The sequence below is a fragment of the Lygodium microphyllum genome, chromosome 6 (assembly GCF_053477565.2).
Source record: "Lygodium microphyllum isolate KBCC chromosome 6, Lygodium_microphyllum_v1.1.10, whole genome shotgun sequence".
NCBI lineage: Eukaryota > Viridiplantae > Streptophyta > Polypodiopsida > Schizaeales > Lygodiaceae > Lygodium > Lygodium microphyllum.
Genome location: NC_141140.1, coordinates 107,938,387 through 107,964,495, shown reverse-complemented (window position 1 = coordinate 107,964,495; position 26,109 = coordinate 107,938,387).

Here is a 26,109-nt window from a genome sequence, read left to right as displayed (position 1 = left end):
CTTTATTGAAGAACTCTATGTTGACGAGTGGCTGCAAATTGGACAGTATTTAAGTTCATTGACTCGAAGAGCTGATTGGACAGATGATGAATTCAAGAAAATCAAAAGAAAGGCTTATGGGTATTTCTTGAAAGATGGTTTTCTTTGGAAACATCCAAAGAAGAGAGGCGGCTTACCCTTGAGAGTAGTTTGTGAGGTAGCGATGCAGATACAGATTATGCGAGAGTTTCATGAGAGCTCTTGGGCTAGTCATAGAGATGTGTGGGCTACCTATGAGAAAATCAAAGAAAGATACTGGTGGAAAGGGATGTATAAAGATGTTTCCCACTTTGTGGAGACTTGCAGGGACTGTCAACTCTACTCTTTAGTGCGGCATCGTGATGAGTTGCATCTAATCTATCCGCTATGTATGCATTATAAATGGGTGGTTGACTTGGTTACTTTGCGAGTGGGACTTTGGTAGATGAGATATCTTGTCTTGGCTAGGGAGGATCTTACAAACTATGTTGAAGACAAATCTTTGCGGACGAAGACCACCACTACAGTATGTAAATTCTTGTTGGAAGAAATATTTTGCAGGTATGGATGTATAGGCAAGATTACTGCTGATCATGGAGAGCTAGATGCAGACGAAGCTAGAGAATTTTTCTCACGGCTTGGGATTAAGTTGGCTCTTACTACTGCTTACAATCGAGAGGGAAATGGCAAGAGCGAAAGAGGACATCCGGGATAGTTAAGGCATTGGCAAAAGCTTGTAGAGGTTGGATTGGAGATTGGCCGAGATTATTACCTTTTGCATTGTGGACAGACTGCTCTACACATAGAGTGACTACTGGATATATGCCTGCAGAGTTGATGTATGGGCAAAAACCTGTTATACCTACAGAAATCTGTGCTCTCACGTGGAGTGCTCTTCCATGGCATGAGAATTTATCAAGGGAGGAGCTACTAGCTCTTCGGATTCGTCAACTAGAGAGAAGGAGAGAAGATGCGCAGCTCTAGCAGTTGATCGTTTGAAGGCAACCCGACTCAGAAACAAGGATAGGTTTGATTTGAGGCATCGCTTGAGGCCTAGAGCCATAAAAGAAGGAGATTGGGTTCTAGTCTACGATAGTAGTCTAGAGAATCAGCATAGTAGCATGAGAAAAATGGTTCAAAGATGGTTTCGACCGTATGAGGTGAAACAGGTTTTTGACAATGCTACCTATGAGTTGGCTGAATTGGATGGGACGATATTGAGGGTGCCCATTGCTGGAAAACGAGTCAAGATTTTCAAGAGAAGAGAAGATGAAGAGTATGCACTTGAAGCATTGGCAGAAGAAGAGCAGGTAGAAGAAAGTCTAGCAAAAGAAGCAAAGAATATGGCTGACGAAGCTGATGGAGAAACAGGTCTACCAGAAACTGATGAAGGATTGGACCTGTTTGTGGACTTGGATGATCCTGGATAGTTGGCTCATCCGGAGGATGCGCAGGTTTAGAGGGGGTGGATGTCGTGTTGCTGCGCATCCGAGCCGTAAACACCTCCATTTTTGTTGTGCATCTGTGTTATCTTTTCGTGTGTATTTCATTGCGTGTGATTGATGCATTAAGATAATCCGTCCTTTTCAGTACCTGCATCCAATGTATATACTCCACTAGTGTGTGTGTGTGTGTGTTTCTGTGTGTTTCTGTTTGTATGCATGTTGTGTGTGTGTCAGAAAAATATGAAAAACTGATGCCAAAGGACATTATCAAGCTGTTAATTTCAATGATGATCTCCAAGAAAAGTGCAGGAAATCTAGAATCAAAGGAAGCTTTATAGAAGCTGACATTTAAGCTATGAAGATAAAGGTTGCACGTGAACAAGGTCAACGTAATATGCGGGATAAAGCAGTTTACTATCTACCATGGAGGAGAAGGGTTCATATGCCTGTACCGAAGATTTTTTGAATGGAGGAGTCTTTGCGGCTATTTCAAGGATTGCTTCTTCCCTCCTTCTTGTGTATTCCCTTGAATATGCTAGAATTCGCCATGCCAATGAAGTCAAGACTGCAAAGAAAGGAGGGAAACGCCAATTCAATGGACTCTTGGATGTGTGCAAGAAGATTCTTAGAAAGTTTTTATAAATTTGAGGTTGTGATGGTAATGACACTTATAGAGAATCTTTAGATTATCCGGATGGATCTAGGAGAAAAGCCTATAGAGCCTACTGTTTTGAGAGAAGGCATTCTGTTTCGAAATTTGGAGGGAAAGATTAAAAGCTTTGTATCCTCAAAATAGCCTTATTAATGCTAAGTTGAGATTGGGGGTGCTAAAATTTAAAACGGAGCGCATTGCTATGGAATTAAGGGGGAGAAAGCTAAGAAAAGAGGTGTGGATAAGAGAGGTAGAGAAAAACCCCGGCATATGATGGAGAGAAAGGAGGACTACATTGTAGGGAAGATGTCTGCGGCCAGGAATTTCAGGATCATTCACCCAATTTGGGAAAATTGGGCATGAATCTTCAACCTGAACAGTTCGCGATCCTTCTCTGCAGTCTTCCCACCACAGCTGTTCTGCCGCTTTGCTTTGCTTCCTTCCGACGAATGACCTTCACAGTTTCGTTTCATCATCATCGAAGCTCAACAAGAATTCCAGGACTTGATTATTTGTGAAGCCGAGCATGAGGTCGATGCTATCCTGGATAGAGGTTGTTGAATGGTCTGATTGTTAAAACAAAGTCTTAATGTCATCATACATCTCTCCTTCCTCGGCATTCGGCAACACGACGTAGTTCTCATCCTCTCCCCAAATTCCATCCATTTCCTTGTCGTCTTCTTCACCATCATCGCCCTCGGTGCCATCACCACCACCGTTAACCCCATCAACACTTCTGTCGAAATCCTCAAGCAGATCCTTGACTTGAAGTCCAAAGCATATTGTGAAGCGTTCCCAACTGAGACATTTCGACATTGCACCTCCAGCTTTTCCAGACCTTGGATGTCTATTCTCGGTGGAAGCTCAGAAAACACTTCAATTTTCCATACATCGAAGCACAGTACCTCATCGAGCCTTGTTTTATGAGGATGAGCTTTGCCTAGTGGTTGTGCAAAATACCATTTCATTTTGAGTTGAATAAATTCATCTGTGTATATGATCTCTGGAGCTGTACCAAATCTTTTCTCATCCCTTTGTTGAGGAAAGACAGAGCCAGTTATGGAGTGTATTTTCAAAATGTAAAACAGGGAATCCTGAGTGTCTGGGACAGAAACTGGAGGCAGAGTCAGTGAAGATTCGGCAGAGGAGTATGATACTGCTGCCTTGGATTCTATGGTGACAGAACTCCAATAAATAGGGGTCTGAACTCAACTCGTTGCTGCTTCCATCTCTTCTATTTCTGTAAATACGATGTCTGTCGACATAATCCTCATCATATTCAGATTCATAATCAGCTCCATCATAGTTATCTCGGATATGAGCACCATATCTGTTGGTTCTGATTAGACTATGTTTGAATGCCTGGAGTAGTCACGATCAACATCGGGATCAACGGAATTACCCCTAAAATCCAGGATCCATCACTGAGAAAGGAGGAATCAGCAGAAGAGGTGGAGGAGGAAAAACGAGTGAGATAAAGGAGACATAGTACGTCTGTCCTCAGAACATTGTGATCTCAGCTACTCAGAGGTCTAGACAATCTTTCATTTTTGAATGGAGTTAATGGTCTAATGGGTCTATCGACTGGCTACCCTTTGGGCAGAATGCAGTAAAAGTGAACAAAAAACAGAGACATAAAAGCTATGTTTCACATGATAAGCTTCTATTAGAGGCTGTGAAGCAAGCTCTAAGGAGTGCATGCCATGGTCTATAAGACAGGAATGATGCAGTTGATAATGTATGGCAAGTGCTCCTTTCTCAGTATGGGATTGTGTTGATATCTTAAAGAATCGAGTGGATTTGGAATGTGTTAGACGTTTCAGGATAGCGAATACCATACAAACAAGGAAAATGGATACAAGTTTTGATGCAGTGGATACAAGAGTGTGCCCTATAAGCCATTATGGACTGCATCTCTCTGCAATAGGTTTCAGCTAACTGACCTGAGTAGTATATATGTCTGGAGCCTATGCATGTACTTATCAGATGATTTATCCATTGGTCCTGGAGTTTGAACAAGTTGTTTATGACTAAATCCTGAATCTGATTGAATTATTTAGTGCCCTGAAAACCAAGCTCATACGCTTATTGTAAAGTAGAGGACAGATTGTCATGCTTTGTCATTTATTTTGACTCTTCTTTTGTAATGTACTTGACAAGAAATATAATGATCTTGGCATCAAATATTGAGTTATTGAGATCTTCTTGTTAGCCTCTTTCCTTGCTGTACCTTGAACCCCGTGTTCTGCAGCTCTTGCACGAACTCTACGACATCGGCAACACAAAGGTGTCACGCAAATCCGTCCATTTTTTTTCGAAATCTATTTCGAGAAATCTCGATGGACCTCGTCGAACTGTTGCTCCAGCTCCTCCAAGTACCACTTTGAACCACTGCACATCGAATAGTATCATGGAGAAGCTACGGTAATCCACCGTAATAATACTTTGCAAGTTTCCAAAATACTCCTTCTCATCCACAACCGTGTTCGGATCCATTGCTCTTCGTCGGCTCTCTTGCTCAAACCTTGCCATGGCACCACAGTCCATTGTGGAGCGCATTTTGTCAATACGCTCCACGCAAAAATGCCATCGGTGCGACCACGTTGCACTATATATTTTGTATTGTACATTGAAACACTCAAATTAGATGTCGCATATAAAATTTAGATACGACAGATTTTAAACCCCTCATCACCTTTGGACTACATCCCCTCGAGAATTCCCACTCCTCCATTGAGACCTCTGTCCCTCTGCTGGATGCTGCCGTCAAGGCTCCATGCAACCATCATGTTGACATAAACGGTGGCATCTCCTCCATGCCTTCGGGATATCTAATCGGTCGATGACGCGTACTACGTCGAAATTTAGCTCGCGCTTCCTCTCGATCTTGCCTTGCAATCTGGTACTTGATGAGCCACGTCTCCATGGAGACATGGTGCAACATACAAAACGATTCACCTTCTCTTCCATTGAGGCATCCATTCTTTTTTCTACCCCATTTCCAACCACCACATCTCCAGTCAGTCTATCATCATCCTTTAGCATCCATAGCATTTCATTGTCTAGTTCCACCGTTGGTAGCCATTGTGAGATATGCACTAATGCCTCTGACACCAACCAACCTTCGGCCATGCTACCTTCTGGCCGAGCTCGTTGTTGCACAAAGCCTTTCAGGGTTTTCATGAAGCGCTCCAGGAAGAACATCCATCACGTATGGACAGGTCCAGCAATCTCCACTTTGTCCACAAGATGCACAAGAAGGTGGACTTGTATCGTGAGCATGCTAGTGGGCAGGTATTTCTCAAAGAGACAGACCGTGTCCACTGCTCCCCGCCTCGCGGATTCAATAGAGGACATCTTAATCTCTTTCTGTGAGATCCATTGCACCAAAGTTGACAACTTGTAAATGGCCCCACGAATTTCTCCAGTAAGGCATCCTGCAATCGCGATCGGTAGGACAAACTGCCACAAATGAGATAACATTATGAATAATGGCCACTTTTCAAATTGCAAAATGCCCATGCTAATTACAATCCATTCGTAGCACAAACCTGACATATCTTATGCCAATCATGGGATTTTAGCCCCGACAATTGGTCATCTTTAGAAAATGCGGGCCTGAGAGAATGCATCATACCCGTCGGAGTGCGGATAGACCTGATTACTTGCTTCACAGTGCACTCTCCTTTAGTGGACAAAACCCAACGAGTGCAAGGAAGCTGCATGTGACCATTAGCACTCGACTGCTGCCAAAGCGCCTCCATCTTACCTACCTCCTTCAAATCCATTCGTGCCCCTATAGTATCTCTCTTTCTTGTGATGTGGTCCCATAACAAGCTGCCCACATTCTTGAAAATATGCATGGGATCCAACTAGTGGTTGACCTGTAAGTGGGTCCAATATGGCAACTTGTAGAAAATTGAGAACCGTCGCATTCCATTTGGATGTGATTCCGGGTTGACCATTTTCAGCTCATACCAGCTTGCGGCATTTATACGTGTTGGAGGTCGTCCAAGGAAACCTTCCCTGAGTTCATGATCCTCCAGCAAGAAAGCGACGTGTCCTTGATATACCATCTTCTTCATGGTTCGTGACCTTCGGGAGTCTAACTGTGGCCCACACAATGGACATGCATGATAACCTGAGGTAACGAGACCTATAAGACGATCCACGACCTAGTGAATACTTGATTGAATGAGATAAAATATAGATATTACCAGCGAGAACCGAGGTCTGCTCACCTGAGCACTCTCCCAATCCCAAAAAGTCATGCATCATCCACATGAGAATGGCTCGAATGTTGGCTGACCGCCGACCATCGTGCCTACTCATATCTTGCACAACGACCCCCTCCTCCCACAAAATCTTAAGCTCATCGACTAATGGACAAAGATACACGTCCATATTTTTTACTTTGTAGTGGCCTAGGACGAGTAAGCTAAGGATGAGATGTCCTCTCTTCGTAGAAAGCCATGGAGGGATGTTGTAGTTGACAAGGACTATAGGCCACACACTATAAGAAGTTGAGCGTAGACGGAATGGATTCACACCATCCATTGCGAGACCGAGCCGAACATTCCTTGGCTCTCACGCAAAGCCTGGGAAGGTAGAGTCAATGTGGCTCCATGCGCGTGAATCTGCTGATATTCATTAAACTCCATCCATGGACCTATTCTGCATATGCCACGTTGTCAAGCTTGCCATGCCGGACGTACGAAACATGTGGTTTATGCGGGGGATGAGCAGAAAGTGTCTGAAAACTTTTTGAGGGATAGTTTGCCCTTGCAAGTCCTGTCGATATCTGTGAGCACCACACTTTGGAATGTCTCCATAGTCTCATATTCATCTCGAAACAGTATGCAATCGTTGATACATGCATGGATGTTATTGTAGTCCATGCCAGGCTTCCATAAAACATGTCGTGCATCATCACGAGACTCGGGCATGGTATTTGCAGGTGGTAATATATGATATTTCAATAACCTGAAAAAAATCATAAAACACCTTGAAAAAGCACAAATGTTTGTAATAATAGTGTCAAAAAAAAAAATCAATGAAGCCTATGTGCAAGGTACCTGAATAACTCGGTCACACTCGTATCGCTCCACCCGTATTTTGCTTGCACACTTAAGAGTGCAAGAAATGTCTTCAACTGAGATACTCGGCACCCATCATATAATGGTATGGATGCTTCCTCTCTAAGCGGATCAGATGTCTTGATATCCATGGGAATCAATGCATTGATCATTGCCTCCATCTCAGGCTCCAAGATTGCAGGTAGGTCTGGAAGGTTGTCTGTCTCCTCTGGCATTGATGGTATAGACTGGCCTTGCGAGTGGTGGATTGGCTCCTGCACTCCATCCATCGCACGCTTACAAACTCTTCTAATTGGCCGCAAAGGGTGCACTCCCCCTTGGGACGAGACATTACCCCCTTGGATAGAAAATTTGCCAACAAGACCCAATCTTATATTGTATGGTTTTCAATTAGCTTGTGAGTACAATGCATGATTAATATTAACTTCAAATTACCATTTCCTGAAAATACGCAATCGCCTGATCAATGATCTCAAATTGAAACTTGCCAAATCATCGTACGTGTTGTATAGACAATCGGCGTTTTTGTCTAATTGCCAACTTGCATTGAGAGCAAGGACATGGGACATGCTGATTAAGATACGCCTCGCGATCTTGAACAATAAGACCTTCTTCGTTTTCCATCTTATCTACATTACAGTAAACGAGGCTCAAATGGATAGCTTTATGGAGATGTATGTCAAATTGCAAGTTGACCATAAGCTCTTGCTTGAGAGGTTTTAGCCTCTGCAAGAGCTTGAGAAACAAATTTTGTAAAACACGCTCAGTTGATATTGATGCATCCATCGTTTTGAAATATAAACTTCAAGATATAAGAAATGCTTTACTGATTAATGTAAAGAATGCATTGTACATAGTAGTTGAGAGATTTATTGATGTTATATCTTGGCCATATACCATGCTCAAGGATTTGCTTGTCCCGGTAGATAATTATTCGTTATTGTTATTTAAAAAAAAGCATTGGTTCATAAGGTTCATGAGTCGAAGACTGAATGCTTGGACTTGACTAAAAGATTGGATAATGGCTTAGATGCTAAAAGGAAAAGTGATGAATATGTTACTTCATCATTGCAACAAAAAGATTGGTGACAAGGATGCTATGATTAATGAAGTTCTTCACGAGGTGAATATAGAGTTGAAGGGGATGGAACACGATTCTTCTTTGGGATTTAATGGTGATAAGTCAATTGTTGAGGTGTCTTCTTGTACAACCATTATACCTTATATACCTTGCTACGGTCTCTAGGTTATGTACTTTGAGTATCTTAGAGGGGCTCTACTAGGATTACTTATACAACTGCACTAGAGGGCTTTGAGTATAAATAATCCATTTATGAGCATCATTGAGGATCTCTTAGTCTAATAATAAATCAGTCTCAACAAAAAGCATCTTAGAAATGTGGTTTTTTTGTCCTAGGTCCATGTATTAAAATTAATGCCATCTATGAAATTTATCAACTATAGTAATAAAATTTGTTTCAATCAATTCTACTCATAGTCATAACATTTGAAGAAAATATCCTATGCTCAATTTAAGGGATTCTTCTTCTATAACAATATTTTTGGGTTCATTTTGATGAAGTATTGTAATGACCATTAGCTAGGGTATCATTTTCTTTTAGTCCTTCCGTTGACTAGTTGGCATGATTTCTAATTTGTTATGCCTATAAAGTTAATACAAAAACAATGAATTATGCATATCACAATTAGATCCCCTACTTGGACATTATGAAGGATATGACCAATTTTAAGCCATCTTAAAGAGTCACCAATGTACGTGGCCATGGCAAAGCACATTGCATACCATTATCGATAAGTCTATTATCGTGCATCTTAAATCTCCTAATTAGACTTTATAAAGTATATGACTAATTTTTAGCCCTCTTAAGGAGTCGATGTAATGGTACCCATAAAAAAAGTAAAGTGGATATCATTACCATAATCATGGATATGCTATCGTTCCAATATACGTTATCTTTCTCTTTCTCTCCCTCTCTCTCCCTATCCCTCTCTTTCTCTCGCATATCCACTCCCTCTCACAATATATGTTAACACTCTCCAAAAGCAAAAGGGAGAGGGAGAGAGAGAATGCACTCTCCCTCCCTCTCCCTCTCCCTCTCTTTCTCTTTCTCTCCCTCTCTCATTTCCTCCCCCTCCCTCTCCCTCTCCCTCTCTTTCTCTTTCTCTTTCTCTCTCTCCCTCTCCCTCTCTTTCTCTCTTTCTCTCTCATTTCCTCTCCGAAACAAGCAAAAAAGAAAGTGATTTAAACATTAAACAAGCAAAAGGGAGAGGGACAGAGAGAATGCACTCTCCCTCCCTCTCCCTCTCCCTCTCTTTCTCTTTCTCTCCCTCTCTCATTTTCTCCCTCTCCCTCTCCCTCTCCCTCTCCCTCTCTTTCTCTTTCTCTCCCTCTCTCATTTCCTCCCCCTCCCCCTCCCTCTCCCTCTCTTTCTCTCTTTCTCTCTTTCTCTCTCCTAAACAAGCAAAAAAAGAGCTCTCCCTCTCCCTCTTTTCTCTCTTTCTCTCTCGTTTCCTCTCCTAAACAAGCAAAAAAGAAAGTGATTTAAACATTAAATAAGCAAAAGGGAGAGGGAGAGAGAATGCACTCTCCCTCCCTCTCCCTCTCTTTCTCTTTCTCTCCCTCTCTCATTTCCTCCCTCTCCCTCTCCCTCTCCCTCTCCCTCTCTTTCTCTCTCATTTCCTCTCCTAAACAAGCAAGAAAGAAAGTGATTTAAACCTTAAACAAGCAAAAGGGAGAGGGAGAGAGAGAATGCACTCTTCCTCCCTCTCCCTCTCTTTCTCTTTCTCTCAATCTCCCTCTCTCTCCCTCTCCCTCTCCCTCTCTTTCTCTCTCATTTTCTCTCCTAAACAAGCAAAAGATAAAGTGATTTAAACCTTAAACAAGCAAAAGAAAGAGAGAGGGAGACTCACAGATGAGATATGGCGAGTGTGGGGCGGCTCCTCTTTGCGATGAAGGCTCCTCCTCTCCTTCGCGAACAATGGCGGCGATGGCGGCGGCAGCAAGTCTTTTTCCTCTCCTTCTCTCATGACGGTCGCTCTCTCCCTCGCTCTCGTTCTCAAAACACAAAACGTGAAAACACAAAATAAATCCATGCTCGGTTTCTGCCCGCTTTTTTCCCTGTGGAGCGTCGCTATTTGCGTTGCGACGCAAATAGCAATGCAAATAGCGACGTCGCTACCCACCGTCGCTAATCGCCGTCACTACAAGCTCAAATCCTTGTAGTGCGCTGATAAATGAGTCCTAGATATTCAATCTGTCGCTTGAAAAATGCACACTTCTTCTTCTTGGCATAAATCTTATGTGCCCTCATAATCTCAAGGACGACGCGAAGCTGGGGTTCATGATATTTTTCATGCATTAACCTATTGAAGGTAGCAGGAGCATTTGTTAGCCTGAATGACATAACCAGGAATTCATAGTATCCATACCTTGTATTGAATGTCGTCTTTGGGATATCTTCTTCCTTGATCCTTATCTGATAATATCCAGACCTGAGCTCTATCCTAGAGAAGATCTTCGCACCTTGAAAACGGTCAAGAAGTTCATCTATTCTTGGAATGGAACATTTGTTTTTAATGGTTGATTGACTCAACCCTCTGTAGTCAACGCATAGCCGAAGCGTTCCATCTTTCTTCTTTTGGAACATCACTAGAGCTCCCTATGGTGAACTGCTAGGACGGATATAGCCTTGGTCTAACAGTTGCTTGAGTTTCTTCTTTAGCTCAATCACTTCTCGGATGGACATTCTATATAGCCTCTTTGCGATTGGTGCAACTCCTGGTGCTAGCTTGATTTCGTGATCGACTTCCCTTTGAGGAGGAAGTTCTGTCACCTCTTCAGGAAATACATCTGCATATTCCTTTAACCATGAAGGTTCTTCCCTAGATTCGTGATTCTGATCTAGCTTATTTAGTTTAATCAAATAGACAAGTAGCCCCTTTCTAACTCCTTTTATTATGCATGTTGCTTTTGCCAGCTGGATTTTTGGCTTCCTAGCCTCTCCTTGAGTTGTGACTAGTTCCCCTTCAGAATTTCGGAAGGAGACTTGGCCCTTTCCACAGTGAATGTGGGCGTCATTGGGTATTAGCCAATCCATACCAAGCAAACATTTGTGGATACCTAGGTTCATTACCCTGAATCTGATTGAAGTCGACTTTCCACCCAGTAGGAATCTCACCTTAGCAATTTTCCTGGTACAAGCGACCTCACGATCATTTGCTAATTCCACAAGTAAGGTAGGTGCATCTTTTGTGGCTATTCCTAATCTTCTTGCACAGACTGGTGAAATGAAGAAATGTGTATTGCCACAATCAATCAAGGGTTTGAAACTTTTACCTTGATAATCCGATGGTGTTTGAATCACCGAGAATTGGTGATTTTAGCCTTTCTTGTGAAGAGTGGCATGAACCGTTGCCCTGTCAATGTCAACTTCCATGGTTGGATCTTCTTCATCACCCAGCTCCTTGTTGGCAACACTTGAGGTTCTCCCTCTGGCCATGACGGTGGCTCCTTGGCCATGGACGGCTCCTTGGGATGGTCCTTGATGTTATCCTCTGCTAACCTTGGGACACTGCCGTTTAAAATAAGCAGGCTCGTTGCAAGGGAAGCAACGGAGATTGCAGCCATTAACTTGTATAAGAATGAAGTTGCTGATAGTGTTTGTCCTGGCTTTCTTCCTTTGTCCCTGATTTTGGCCTTGTGCTCTCTTAGCCTGAGACCTATACATTTCCTTATCCTGATCCCTATAAGACCAAGTCCTATTATTCCTTGGCTTGGTCTGCACCTCCTGTATTATGGGTGCAACTTGAATGAGCACGTCTTGAAGGTCTTTGGGTGCATTGATTCCACGTGGGTGTTTATGGCTGGGTTTAACCTAGCACAAAACTTTGACACCTGTTGTGTCATATCCATTTGTGGCGCGTACTTTAAAAGAGACACAAACTTTGAATAATACACATCAAGGGATAGTCCAAGTTGCTTTAATTCATAGAATTCGTTCATCTTCTGCATGCGGTAGGAAGGTGACAAATATCTCCCTCGCACAGCTCTTTTAAGCTTCTCCCAAGTAACTAACCCTTCCAAGATCCCTTGGTCTCTGCACCATTGTTTCCACCAAATTCTTGCTTCATCGTTAAGCTTCAATTTAGCGAGCATAGCTTGGTTAGCGAGTGTAGTACATGCTGCTTCGAAATAATCCTCCATGGATTCGATCCAAATCTCGGTGTGAGTTTTGACGGTCCTTCCCTTACCATTGAATTCTGGTGGCTTGATTTGCTTGAGAAGAAACTTCTTCTCCTGAATTACGATTGTACTTGGTGTAGGGGTCGGACTAGGAATCTGTACTTGAGGTTGCGCCTGGGCATTAAGAATCTTAACATTAAAACCTTGCTAAACATTTCTCACATTACATTACATGCCCAATTCAGCTTTTAGCCAAGTGACGTAATCACTTAACTCCCTTACCAACGCTTACAACCATGACACACAGTGATAAAAAGTCTATTTCATTCATGTGGACATAGCCCTTTTGAGTACAATTATTTTTGGGAAGGTAGAACAAGCTGGTTGGCACATTAGTTTGGGGAAAATAAGATTGCATACATTTAGCTACGGGAACTGAGTAATAATATGAAGAGGGATCATGGATTTTCAGGAATCGGTAGGTCATAGGAAGCTAAGGGTATCCTTTCTTTTGATATCCGTTCTTCTCATAACATCCCAACACCTTGATTCTGTCGCCAGGGATTATTTGAGTCACTTCCTCGTACACATACTTGTTCTGCTTGACCTTTCGACCGCTGACATGTAGGGTTACATTTGCGTGAGCCTCGACAAAGATGAACAGCTTCACGATCCTTAAGTCCTCCATCCACTTGATTCTCTTCAAGTTGGTCCGAAGGTACGCAAGTTGGTCAATAGCTATGTAATAAATTCCTGATTCACCCATCCATCTCCATTCCACATACAGGGGTGAAGAATTGTAGATACGATCGAGAATATTCATCATGCCTAGCCTCCGTCGGTAATCCGAAGCATGCATTACAGTCATAAACATAACCTGGAACACCAAGAATTTGTTCCATGCTTCGGGAATCTGCAGGCCAGCATCCATAAATAAGTAAAAAAATGTTCTTAACGACAACTATACTCTACTTTCCCTCATTAAGTTTCCTTATAAATATTAGATTCTGTTGGTTCGCTCTGATACCAACTGTAATGTGTCCCCCTTTCCTCTTGTAGGACACATCTTAGTAGCCCATCGGGAAGAGAGTTCAGAGAGCATCACCCGACACTCCCAAGGAATGCCACAGGGTTTGCAATCTAGGTCTTCCCGAGTCTGCCACGAAGCGGAAGCATTCTGGTCATTCCCACTTAGGACTGACCTGAATCAATGTTTCCCTAATGAAGTTCCCTAATGGTCTTCCCGAGTCTGCTACGAAGCGGAAGCATTCCCACCGTTCCCACTTAGGACTGACCTGAATCAGGGTTTTCCTAATGGTGAAGTTCCTAGGAGGTAATTAGCGTCGAGCCCCAAAAAAACTACTTTGCGCAGAAATGTTAAGGTTGAAGCAGATTTATATTGTACTTGGTTCAAGGAGAATGGGAAACGAGAGGGATGCAAAGATCGACCTCTTTGCCCATCAGGCATAGTCCCATTCCATTCCCTTAAAATAGTATAAATCGAGACTCTATCTCTCTAGATTCTAGGTCATTACTACCTCGCTGTCAATTCCTTTGAGAAAATTTCTCGACCAACTAGGACCGCCCTTCCGTAGGACAGATCCAGAGTCACGTCCACCGCACTTTCCTCAAGTTTCTTTAGTTATCTAATTACCTACCACATTTAGTTTGACAAGCAAAAACAACTTCTTTAATTAACCAATTAATCATTGGTTTCTTCACGTAACTTAGGCACTGACATAGAAAAACAATGTCAAGCAAGTTCCTTTTAAAAGTTTGATATTTATTTATCAGTCTTTGAAATACATCATATAATCTGCTCGAAGGCTATACCGGCAATCCTCAAGGATCACTTTTCCAAGTTCCTCCCGTTGACTAGTATGCGGGCCTCGAGATCCAATCTCGAGTCACGTTGGCCTCTTGTGTAGGATCCAGAGGGAAGGGATTTATGGCCAGAGGCTCCCTTGGTACCCAAGCGTCCTCCTGCTCCAAGTAGCACCCATGGAGAGACCTCTCGCGGCAGGTTCAATCCACGTACCTGGTGCGGCTAACAACCCCCTTGGATAGGGTCAGGCAGATAGTCGGAGGTAACTATTACTGCCTCTCCCTCCAGGCTTTCAATCGGAAGCATTAGTTATTTTTTCGGCATTAGTTCCTTGAGCAAAGAAGTACAAACAATGCTCCAAGTGTACAATCACACAGTGGTCGTTTGTACGGCCAACTGCTAAGGTGTGAATCCTTCTCTCCAAATACATCTAGCATTCGATCTAGGATCAATCGCAACTTGGCAAGATCCCAAGGGTTTCGTAAGCTGAGTTTCTTGTTTTACCCTTTTTCCTTGGGTTAGGGTTTATATCATTTTGACCCAAATTGTTTCCACCTTAGGTTTCCTTAAATTATAGACAATAAATCCTGGGAAACCTCGTCCCCCTAACTTGGTTGGTCAATTGACTTCTTGGTAAATTCGTAACTCCCCTAACTTGGCAAATCAACCCCAAGAAAGGGTGATGTAGTAAGATGACTACTCATCCTCTAGAAAATTAGACTTGTACTTAGAACTCGCCAAACTTGTTCTAAGGAGTGGCATGAATACTATTTTGTGATTTAGACACAAAACCATTTGACGTTACAACTTGTTGCACGAGTTAGGTGTCAGCACCTAACTTGTGGGATTATTTTTCTCATTATACGGTATTCCTTGGTCAAGAATACCTTTTATCAAGTTGTAGGGTTTGGAAGTCCTATTGACCCAATTCAAAACCTAACCCTACCAGGCCGCAAACTTTTTTTCCCTAGGGTTCCTAAATTCATGCGGAGGTCTAGTACTTGGTCAATTGATCCTTAGGGTGAGAACCCTAGATTGTTCTTGCATGGAGAATTAGTTAATCCTAACATTTTGAGAATGTGGGTAGGATCTTTGAGACCGGAAATATTAGATTGGCATCCTAAGTGCGATACTAGGCAAAATTGTATCATAGCTTAACCCTACCTAGCACATTGAAGTGACCGTCATATTCTAACTAATCACACCTTTATGAGTTTCATGTAGGTACTTATTTACACGTAAATTAATTAGTTGATCTAACCAACCCACGATTAAAAATGATATTTCCTCTAAAGATGCAAGTGCTTCCTTCTAGAGTTTGCAAGACTTTCCTTAAAAGATGGAAGTAACTTCAAGATGTATCATTCCATGCGAATATGCAATTTCAAGAACATAGACCTTTTTGTCTTTATGTAACTAAAGGATTGTCATTTAGAGATAACCCTTATAAACCCTATGTTGATGCATTGAATTCAGAGCTTTAATACTTAACCCGACCTAAAATGTAACTATCATCAAAAGCAATTTGCAGAGTTCATAAGTCCTTTCCATGCATTGCGACTATTTGGATATTGATTATATTCTACATGAGCCACAACCAAGAATTTACTTCATAAGTGCATTATGCGACATAAGCCCTATCCTTTGCGAGATGCAACAAGGACGCGGTCTTAGCACGATATCATCTTATACGTTATGCATCATACGTTCAGAATTTCAAGTACCCTTGACCACAGAAGTGCAAGCAATTGCAAATACTCAACATGCAACTAAATTTTGTAAATCGGGCAAGCAAATAAATTTCCCAATGTATTTAAACTTGCCTACGAGAATTAGACATGCCTAGTGCATCCTTTTTATGCATGAATATTATCGGAACCTGGGAATTAAGAATCGGGGCATTCTCCACTCGCGTACTCGGGGTGGAAGCTCCCACGTGCGCTCCTCTTGTCTTTTGTTTAGGAGCCATTGATGCTGTAAATTTCCCCTCAGCAACTCTTCCTTGGTTCAGTTACACATTTCGAAGTCACTTTGTCCGAGATCCCCTCTTCCGCACAGGAATTGGGCCTTGCAGACGATTTTAAGGAACCCAGGAAGGCACGGGTGAATAAGGCCTATGGAAGCCTTAATAGAAGCTTCCAAGCTTCTATTGGATAGGCAAATGACATGGAGAGAGAGTGATGATTGGGAAGATGACGATGATGATGATGATGATGATGGTGATGGTGAAGGCGAAGACAACAGTGGTGTGGCAGCAGTAGCCTACGGCAGCAGTATGGTGGCGGCAGCTCTCTGGCAGGCAGCACGACAGCACAATCCTCCTCTCCCCCCTCAATCTTGGGGAGGGGGGGTTCATATATAGTGTGGAGGGGGGGAGGGGGTAGCCACACAAGTGGCATGCAACATGTTCCCCTCCCCATGCTCCTCCCTACTCCACACATACTCCCTCTCCCCGCCATGCAACAGGTGAAGAAGAGGGAGTTAATACATAAAAAATTTTGCAAAAATTTATCCCTTTTTTTTTCACGTGAAGTGGTGTTCCCGCGGTGGGCTACGTTATTGAGCCACGGCTTCCCATACACGATGCAGGGCTGGTGTTTATTGATGCACGCAGAGGGAGCACTTAGCCCAAAGTTTTTTTGTTGCAGGGGATCACTTGAAATTGCTCTTATGCGGGATGTGCGGGGTCTAGGGTCGTTAATATTTCGCTGCATAAATATTACATGTTGTATCATGGCAAGATTCGAGCAAGAGAGCCGCAATGGTCAGCCAACCTTGGATCTGAATACTCTAGTAGATGAGATTGAGTATTTTGATAAATTGCAAAGTGTTATCTTAGTGGATTACCGTAGCTTCTCCATGATCATATTTGAGGTACAGTGGTTTAAAGTGGTATTGGAAGGAGCTGAAGCAGCCATTCGGTGAGGTCCATTTGGATTTTTGGAGGTAGATTTCAAGAAAAGATGAAATGACCTACGCAACACATTTGTCTTGTCAGATCATTGTGAGTAGGTGCATGACCATTCTTATTAAAATTTTCATTATATGAAATAATCACAAATGTTGATTCACTATTTATGATATAATTATATGTGATATTGAATATGTAATCTTCTATCCAAATCCTCGGCAATCTCGAAGGTGGTGTATTGTGCCATCAACACCTTGAAGAACACGAGTGTATGATGAAAACAATGTTCCCAATGTGGATGAGAAGAGTATGCACGTAGAGGGGCCAATGTTGCGGGGTTGTAGGGCATAGACGACTTGGAGTGTATGGAGGAGACATGAATCGATAACATAGACAAAGAGACAGGGAACCAAGAATTTTTCAAGAATGAGGTTGACTCCTCTTTCAGGGAAGACCTATGTATAGACCTTCCAATGTATGCCAAGCTATGCCAAGAATGAGGTTGACTTCTCTTTCAATGGAGACCTATGTATTGACCTTCCAATGTATGCCAAGCTATGCCAAGACTTGGGATATGGAGCCATAGGCTTGGTCGTATTTGATTCCCCTTGCTCAATTTTTTGATAATTTTCTTTTAAGGATACTTTAGTATATGTGTTTTAATTATTATATGTTTTTGTAGAGTTATATTATCGTGCTTTACCTAAATCTTGATGTTGATTACACTACGATCATTTTTTGAGTGTACAAGCTATCTTTGACGATACCCAGAGTATAGGATGAGTTGAGGGATAATGGATGAGGAGCTACAAGAGATCTTTACATGTGTTTCGAGATTAGATGGCCCGCTTTAGAGATATGGTAGACGAGGAGTTATTTGGGTCATTGTGTGGACATTTTGGGAGGTCTATCTCAATAGGCTCTGATGCTTTGATCTCGAATAGGTGGAGTCGATGCTCTAGACTAGCCCCATGTGGAGGGAGGGATTTTGGGAGGTGCTATAAAGATGTAGACGTTATGAGTCTATGATCAATTGCTAGTCCTTGCTCTCTAAAAGTTCTAGAGAGGGTGGCTCAAGTGGATTTTGTCAAGGCACCGATGTAGTGAGTCTGTCTCGTCAGTATGGTGGACACTTGTCACCTCCAAGATTTGTCACATGTATAGGGATATTTACCCCCATGACTCTGGTTTTGCTGAGCCGTTTGTAGGAGTGGCACCCCTATGGTTGCTACTCTGAGAGATACCACCCTTGCAGATATGCTAGATATATAGAGGTCTCCTGATTATACTAAGAAATGACTACATACTTAATTGTGGTGCACCTAGTATCAACTTGCTTGTAGATTGTAGCTTTTTTGAAAGTTGTTTGTTTTATTAAAATGTGTGACACCTTCAACTAGATTGTTAGTGAAAAGCTTGATAAGAACAAATTATGGAAGGGGCACCCAATGTTCGGAAAATATGTCTATTAATGATTATGCTTTGAAGATGAAAAGTATTATCGATGCTTTTGGATCTATCAGTGTGGTGGTTGATGATAATTATCTTATGCATACATGCTTAGATGGACTTGGAGATGAATACAAGAGCTATAAGTCATTTATCAATATGAGAGATGATATTCCTAATTTTGAAGACTTGATTTCTATGCTGATACTTGAGGAGAAGAACCTTGGCTTGGATTTCTCTTTTTCTCAAAGCAAGAATAGGTCTAAAAATGTGTCTTATTCTACTAGCAAGGGTAGAGGTCATGGCAAAGACCAAGGTAGTGGTGGTGATCAAAGTGATGATGCACAAGAAAATAGAGAAGTATAGTTCTAAGAAATGGGGAGTCAAAGAGGCAAGTTGTAGATTCTAATAGGTGTAGTCTAGAGAGTGGTTTAGAGAAATACACAATCTAGAGTCTCTAGGATATATGGAGATAGGGGATGATACAGGTTACCCCGTTACTCATGTTGTAATTGTTCCTTTGGGTATGTAGGATTATAAAACTAAGTACCTCATTGATATATTGCATATACCAAATATGACAAAAAAATTGGTTTCATTGGTCAAATGGTAGAATAGGGATTGGAGATTTGATTCAGATCTGATGGTTGTTGTGTAGTAGAAGATCCTAAAAAACATTGTAGGTTTCTTACAAAATGAAAATATTCTATCATAGTTTTTACTCTTGATGTCAGTCTACCTAAAATGGATGCCGCCATGTTTGCATAAGGTTCAATTATTGTGGCTCATATTGAAATTCAACATAAGAGAGTTGGTCATGTGAATGTGTAGTTGTTGAAAGACATGCAATCAAAATAGGTTGTGGATGGTTTACATAAGTTTAAAGTTGATGGATACATAATGTGAAGCTATCAATTTGGAAAGTAAGAAAGTTATGCAATTCCATATCAAAAGAATGTATGCAAGAAGCCACTTGAATTGATACTTTCTAATAGGTGGGATCCTACAAAGATTTCAAGTATGAGTGGTTATAGGAATTATGTTTCATTCATTGATGACCATATTACTCGCAAAGTATGGGTTTACTTGATATGTGAGAAAACTGATGTATTCGCTTACTTAAAAAACTTTAAGGCATTGGTTGAGAAGGAGACAAGGTTGCATATTAAATATGGAGGGGGAGAATATCTCTCCAATGAGTTTTTTTATTTCTTATTGAGAAATTGTATATAGAGACAATATACATGTAGATATACTCCATAGCAAAATGGAGTTGATGAGCAAAAAAACATGCATATTGCAAAGGTGGCTCATACATTGATATTAGAAAGAAACTTTTGTCATTACTATTAGGCAAAAGCACGTGCTACTATTGTATACATTATATAAAGAACACCCACTGCTAACATACATGGTATACTACTCGAAGAGAAGTTTACAGGTAGAAAGCTCAATCTAAAAGTATTTGGATATATTTTTTATGTGCATATTCTTGATTTTTGTGTAGTAAATTGGATCCCAAAGTAGAAAAATGTGTACTTCTGGGATATTGACTTGAGCAAAAGAAATGTACATGTTATGACCTTATTACACATTAGTTGAAAGTTAGTAGCGATATTTTTTTTAATAAAATGAGTAGCTGGTATAGTAATATGTAGATGGAGCTTGGGACTGATAAGCATGAGATTATGGCTATGCAAAAAATAGGTCAATAGTCACAAACATTGACTGTACGAAGAGAGCCTCCTAGTCGTGGTTTTGTTGATAGACCTTGAAGTATACATCGACATCACAGGTTACTCCACCAAGTACATCAATATGTGAAGAAAAGGTAAATAGAAAGTTGATGACTCACCTTTTATGAAAGATATATCATCAAGTTTCTCTCATGTCAATGTTGATCCAAATGGCTCTAAGCTGATCTTAGATGAGGAGTTTGGGATTCCATCTATTGAAACATCTAGTGTATGGAGGCATAAGAGAATACTAAAACACCTTGTAGTAATCCAAGTAAAGTAGAGTGAAAAAGCCAACGTGTCAGTGGACATATTATAGCTATGTAGCTCATCATTATGCATGCATGGCTAAGGTTGTGTAGGATATGGAGTCTACTTGTTTTGAGAATGTAGTTGGATATTGAGTGTTGGAATCATGCTATGGATGGAAAAATAGTTGTACTTAAGAAGAATGACACATGCGAATTGGTACCTTTACCTTAAGATAAGAAATCTATTGGCTACAAATGGATTTACAAGGTCAAGCACAGAGAACTATTGAGTAGTATAAGGAACAATTGGTTGCCAAAGGATATGCGCAGACTCATGGTATTGATATGAGAAAATTTTTGCTCTAGTAGCTAAACTGGACGATGTAAGTTCATTCATAGCAAGGGCTACATAAAAAGGTTGGATGATACATAAAGTGGAATTAAAATGCCTTCTAGCAAGGGGAGTTACAAGGGGATGTTTATATGGAGCAGCCACCTAGTTATGTGGATAAGAGTCATCTAGATTATGTATGTAGGCTTTATAAGGTCTTGTATAGGCCAAACAAAGCACTTAGGGCATGGCATGATAGTATTGTAGAATACGTGCATTGGATTTCGTAGAGCACAGGCTAATCACTCACTCTATATATGTGAGAGTGATGCAAGTATTGTGGTCATTACTATATATTGTGGTCTCCAAGTTCTCAATGACTCCCAAACATTTAACTTTTGAGCTGTTTGCCATTTTAACCTTAAACAATGACTTCCCTGTCATTTTAAGATGCATGTGAAACTTTGCTTCTTTAGTGATTACACAAACTTGTGCACCACCATCAACATAAACTTGATCAATTTTCCTTCTGTGTATCCATGCATCCATATCACAGGTATAATGTCTTTCACCCCTAATAGGTATACCACTCCAACATGCGTAGTTTTAGTTTTTCCTTTCCTAATGCTAACCAAACCATGCCATTGCCTCCTCAGAGATGAGTTCATTTGCAGTAGCTGACCATATGTAACATTAGCTTTCTTACCTTTCAAATCCTCATGAAAGTTGTAAGAAACTTGATTGATTCCCAAATCAAAGTCCCCCATTTGAATCTTCCTTCGTTTTCTAGCTTTCTTGCTGGTTTGTGGATCAGATCTGCAACTTGTTTTCCCTTTTTAATCCTTGTTGCCCTTTGAGTTTTAGTTTTAGTATTCCTCTCTTTGGCTCTCTTGTTAGCTAAAACATTTGCATTTTCCCCATCATCAGACATGCTGGTTTCAATCAAATTTATACTCAATGTGCCTTCATCAGGTCTTCTTTCTAATTGTTGCCTAGTTGGTTCAAGTGGCCTTTGTTCCTGTTGAGGTCTAGCATCTTGCCTAGCATTCCATTGTGGCATGGATACATCTTCCCTCCTGTTCTTCTTGGAAAATGGCAATAAGGAGCAATATGATCTCTCTCCCTATAATTAAAGCATTCAAAGTTTTCATATCTATTTCTTAGAGGCCCTCTAAATCTAGGTTGCATTTGAGGTTGTATTGCCGCAATAGGCTCATATTCAAATTTAGATTTGCCAATTGTTCCTACAGTTTATTAATCTCATCATCATCAGGTTTCATATGTCCTTGTTGAGTCCCATTCTCCACTCTTTCAAATGCTCCATGAAGATTCACATCTTGTTGTTCTGCATTTCCTACAACTATGTCAACTTCTTGATTGATCCGACCTTAATTGTATTTTCCTTTGCTTTTCTTTAGCTATTTTGATTGCATCTTCATATGTATCAGGGTCTTTGATCAGAATATTTTCTCTAATTCTAGACTTGAGCAATGAAACAAACCTGTCCTTTTTCAAGAACATCATCTGAGGTTGCTCCATACTTTGTGCAATTTCTATCCATTTTTCTTCAAATCTCGTAGCAAATTTAGATACTTCCTCATTTTCCCCCTGAAACATTCTTTTCAAAGATTTCCATAAACTCTCAGGAGTTTTCTTAGTTGCAAACCTGGACTCATTTTTTACTTCATTCCAATTTGCCCTTGTCTCTTCATTCGGTGGAACTTTGTCTCTTCATTCAGTGAGTTCCACCATAATCTTGCAGAACCTTCAAGCAGCATGCTAATCATTCAAAGCTTATCTGCATCAGTGTGCCCTTCGATCTTGGTAAGCCATTCACTCCAATCTCTTGACCAACTAATTAGCATCCTCATTTTTAGTACCAAAGAAGGGTTCATATCCAAAAGCTTCCATGCTTGAGTTTGTGTGTAGGTTGGTTTTCAAACCCTACACTTCCAAATTGATAAGATCAGCAAGAGATCTGCAACATGGGAGATCCTGAGTGGAGGGGCACCAATCTATGGTAGGTGAATTGGGTAGTCGGCCTCTAATAACCCAAGGATCTCCCCTCAACAAAACCCATGAAACAACACCAATGAACACATGATCAAACAACACTTAAACAATTTAAACCTTCAAGCTCAAAATTTACCATTTTTAGAGAGAATTTGATGGAGAAACAACCATGGGCTGAGACTCTCACAACATAAGCTTTTAGATTCACACAACTCCTATTTTTTACGAATGGCAACACCATGCAACAATTGCCCCACAAAGCGTGATTGCTTCAAGTAGTGCAAAATCAATTGTAGACCCTTCCTGTTCTTCTTTTCTCAGAGCACACATAAATACAAACCAAAAATGCAAGTAACCAAAGCTTTATACAACGAATTTTCATGCCAATTCAACAGCTATAAGCATTTCACTTTTGTAGACATTCCATTATTGCAACAAAAGCAGAGTTTACACTGATATAGCAATGGGTAATCATGAAAACTTTCATGGAAAACCAATTTGATGGTGTAGATGTTGCTCAGTCCACCTGTTTCCTCATAGAGCACAAAAATTTCCTTATAGAGCACTACACAGAACAATTCATAACTTTCTAACCAAATCTCAAATTTCAAAGCTTCAAAAAGGAAATTTCTAACTATTTTTCTAATCCAGAACTCTCTAGAATAACTTAGAGCCAAATTCTTTGATATGATGTCCTGAAATAGCTCTACACAGCCTATAGTCCTAAATATACTACTGCTCTATACAACAAACACATAACTTCTCTGTTTCAAGAAGCCCAAATATGCAAATGGGAAGACACTTTCTTTGATTTGAGATTATGATTTTAGCAGAGCAGTAGATACATTTTAGAATATCTTGCATTGATGAAGAGTTACAGAGCTTTGAATGTTATGATCTCTAATTCATCATTTTCTTGGCTGCAAATCCTTTTAAATTTCCACTAACTTAAGTCCATGCATTCAATACCTGCCAATAATACATATTCTCTGCCACATACCTAGTTTCACATTGTAGAGATCTTTTACTGCCATTCTTCTCTGCTTATGGGAAACCACACGTAAACAACTAACATACGTCACTCTCAACACGACGAAGAAAAACCCTCTACTATCTCTCACTCATATCCATACATCAAAATAGATCCGCATACTCTCTGTCCCATGCAGCAGTAGAAGAAAACAAGGTAAAAGGAAGACTCTTATTACCATCATCTAAAAACTGAGAACTCACATCAGCCTATTGACTTCAACAGTCGTGCCATCATGTTCCACGGCTCCGATAACTCCAACTTCATGTCCTCTTTCTTCTAAAAACTTGTTCTCCTTCTTCTGAGCTTCAGATTTCTCCCTTCTATTCACGCTGCAAGATTCTTCTCTCCCTCCCTCTCTCATGATGATTGTCTTGTGTAGAATCCTTGTCCCTCTCTTTTTCTCGGAAAACTCCTTACGTTTTTACTTTTTCCCCTTATTTTTTTACCAAGCTGCCCCTTGCTTCCCCTTAGTTGCTAGATGGAACTAAAAATTGGAAGTGAGAACACATGTCTTGTATGAGGACATCTATTCTTGCATGAGGTGCATGTCTCAAAACTAAAATATCACAACCACATGTCGAACATGCCTGATACCACTTGGGATTTCCATCTATCAACCTGACTCCTGCTACAAGTAAGTATTACAAAAACAGAAAAATGATATTTGCATGTATTACCCCACTTGACCCCATTCAATATCATGTCCTTGGTTGCTCATTTTCACCCAACAATGTGAGTTCACAATAAGGGGTTTTTAAAACAATAATTTAATATATTTTTTACATTTAGAAGGGTGTCATATAAAGGGATTACATACAGATTGAATAAAAAAGGGTTGTGTTTTATTCAAGAAAAATTCAAAGATTAGGATATTTATAAATAGGCCATGAACACATCTTATATAGAGGATATATATATATATATATATATATATATATATATATATATATATATATATATATATATATATATAATGAACCCCTTGAAGTAGGCACCTAGAGAATGGTACCACAAGTTTGATACTTTTATGCATTCACACATATATTCCTGCAATGATATGGATTCGTGTTTATACACAAAGAAAAACTATATTAAGGAATTTGGGAATTTCCATGCACTTTGGGAACCCCCAATACTTTATTATCTGACCACATGGTTAAATCTTGTTGTCTTACTTAAAGGTGGAGTCTACCCTAAATACTATATAGTTTACCTTCCCAAATCACACTTTCAAATATGGATCAAGATTTAGCCACGTGATCAAATATTTATCACTTATTTGAAATTGGGACTTCAAAAATTTCAAAATTTCTAATATGGTGTTAAGAATGTTCATGATGGCAGCCTATCTATTATGGTGGCTATGATATAGGAATTGTGGGATACATTGACTCTGATTATGTAGAACATGTAGCCACTAGGAAGTGGATGTTGAAAGATGAAGACCAAACTCATAAAGACATAGACACTGACAAGACCAACTGTCACACAAGTAAATTAGGTTCCAAGATTGAGACTTGGACTCATAAACACAATCTTGTGTATGGACAATGACACAGACACTTTAGTGGAAAGAAAAGAGTACTATCATTGCATTAGAAAAGAGTGCAAGTACAATGGTTTATAGGAAACTGAATGGTAGCACTTCTCCTGCTGTGCATATGGGATTCTAGTCCTGAGCCCTCACTGCTCCTTACAAAGAGACTGAAGTAGATGTGATTGCAAACATCTCAACAACCCTCCTCAATCACAACTAGAAGTTCAAAGTGTGTAGAGGCTTTAGTAAAAGCAACACCTACAAAGTGTGGGCACACCATAGACATGGCAAAACACTAGAGGCTGTCGCAAAAAAGACTAAGTGTGGGCACCACAAACATGATGAACATTCAAAGGCTATAGCAGGGGCCACAAAAATTATACATAGGCTATAGTACAAGGCTACATGAGGAGATTATACGTTTATATCTGAAGCATTGGGGCTAGGGAATACAAGGCTAAAAGAGTCAATCTGAATAGGAGGACTAATGAGGTTTCTCCTTCTCCTAGTGGTCTTCTTCTTCTTCTTCTTTTACTCCATTTTCTTCGTCTTATTTAATAGCAACTAGATAGGTATTTTGGGACCTCTTTCTAGCATGGAAAAACTTCT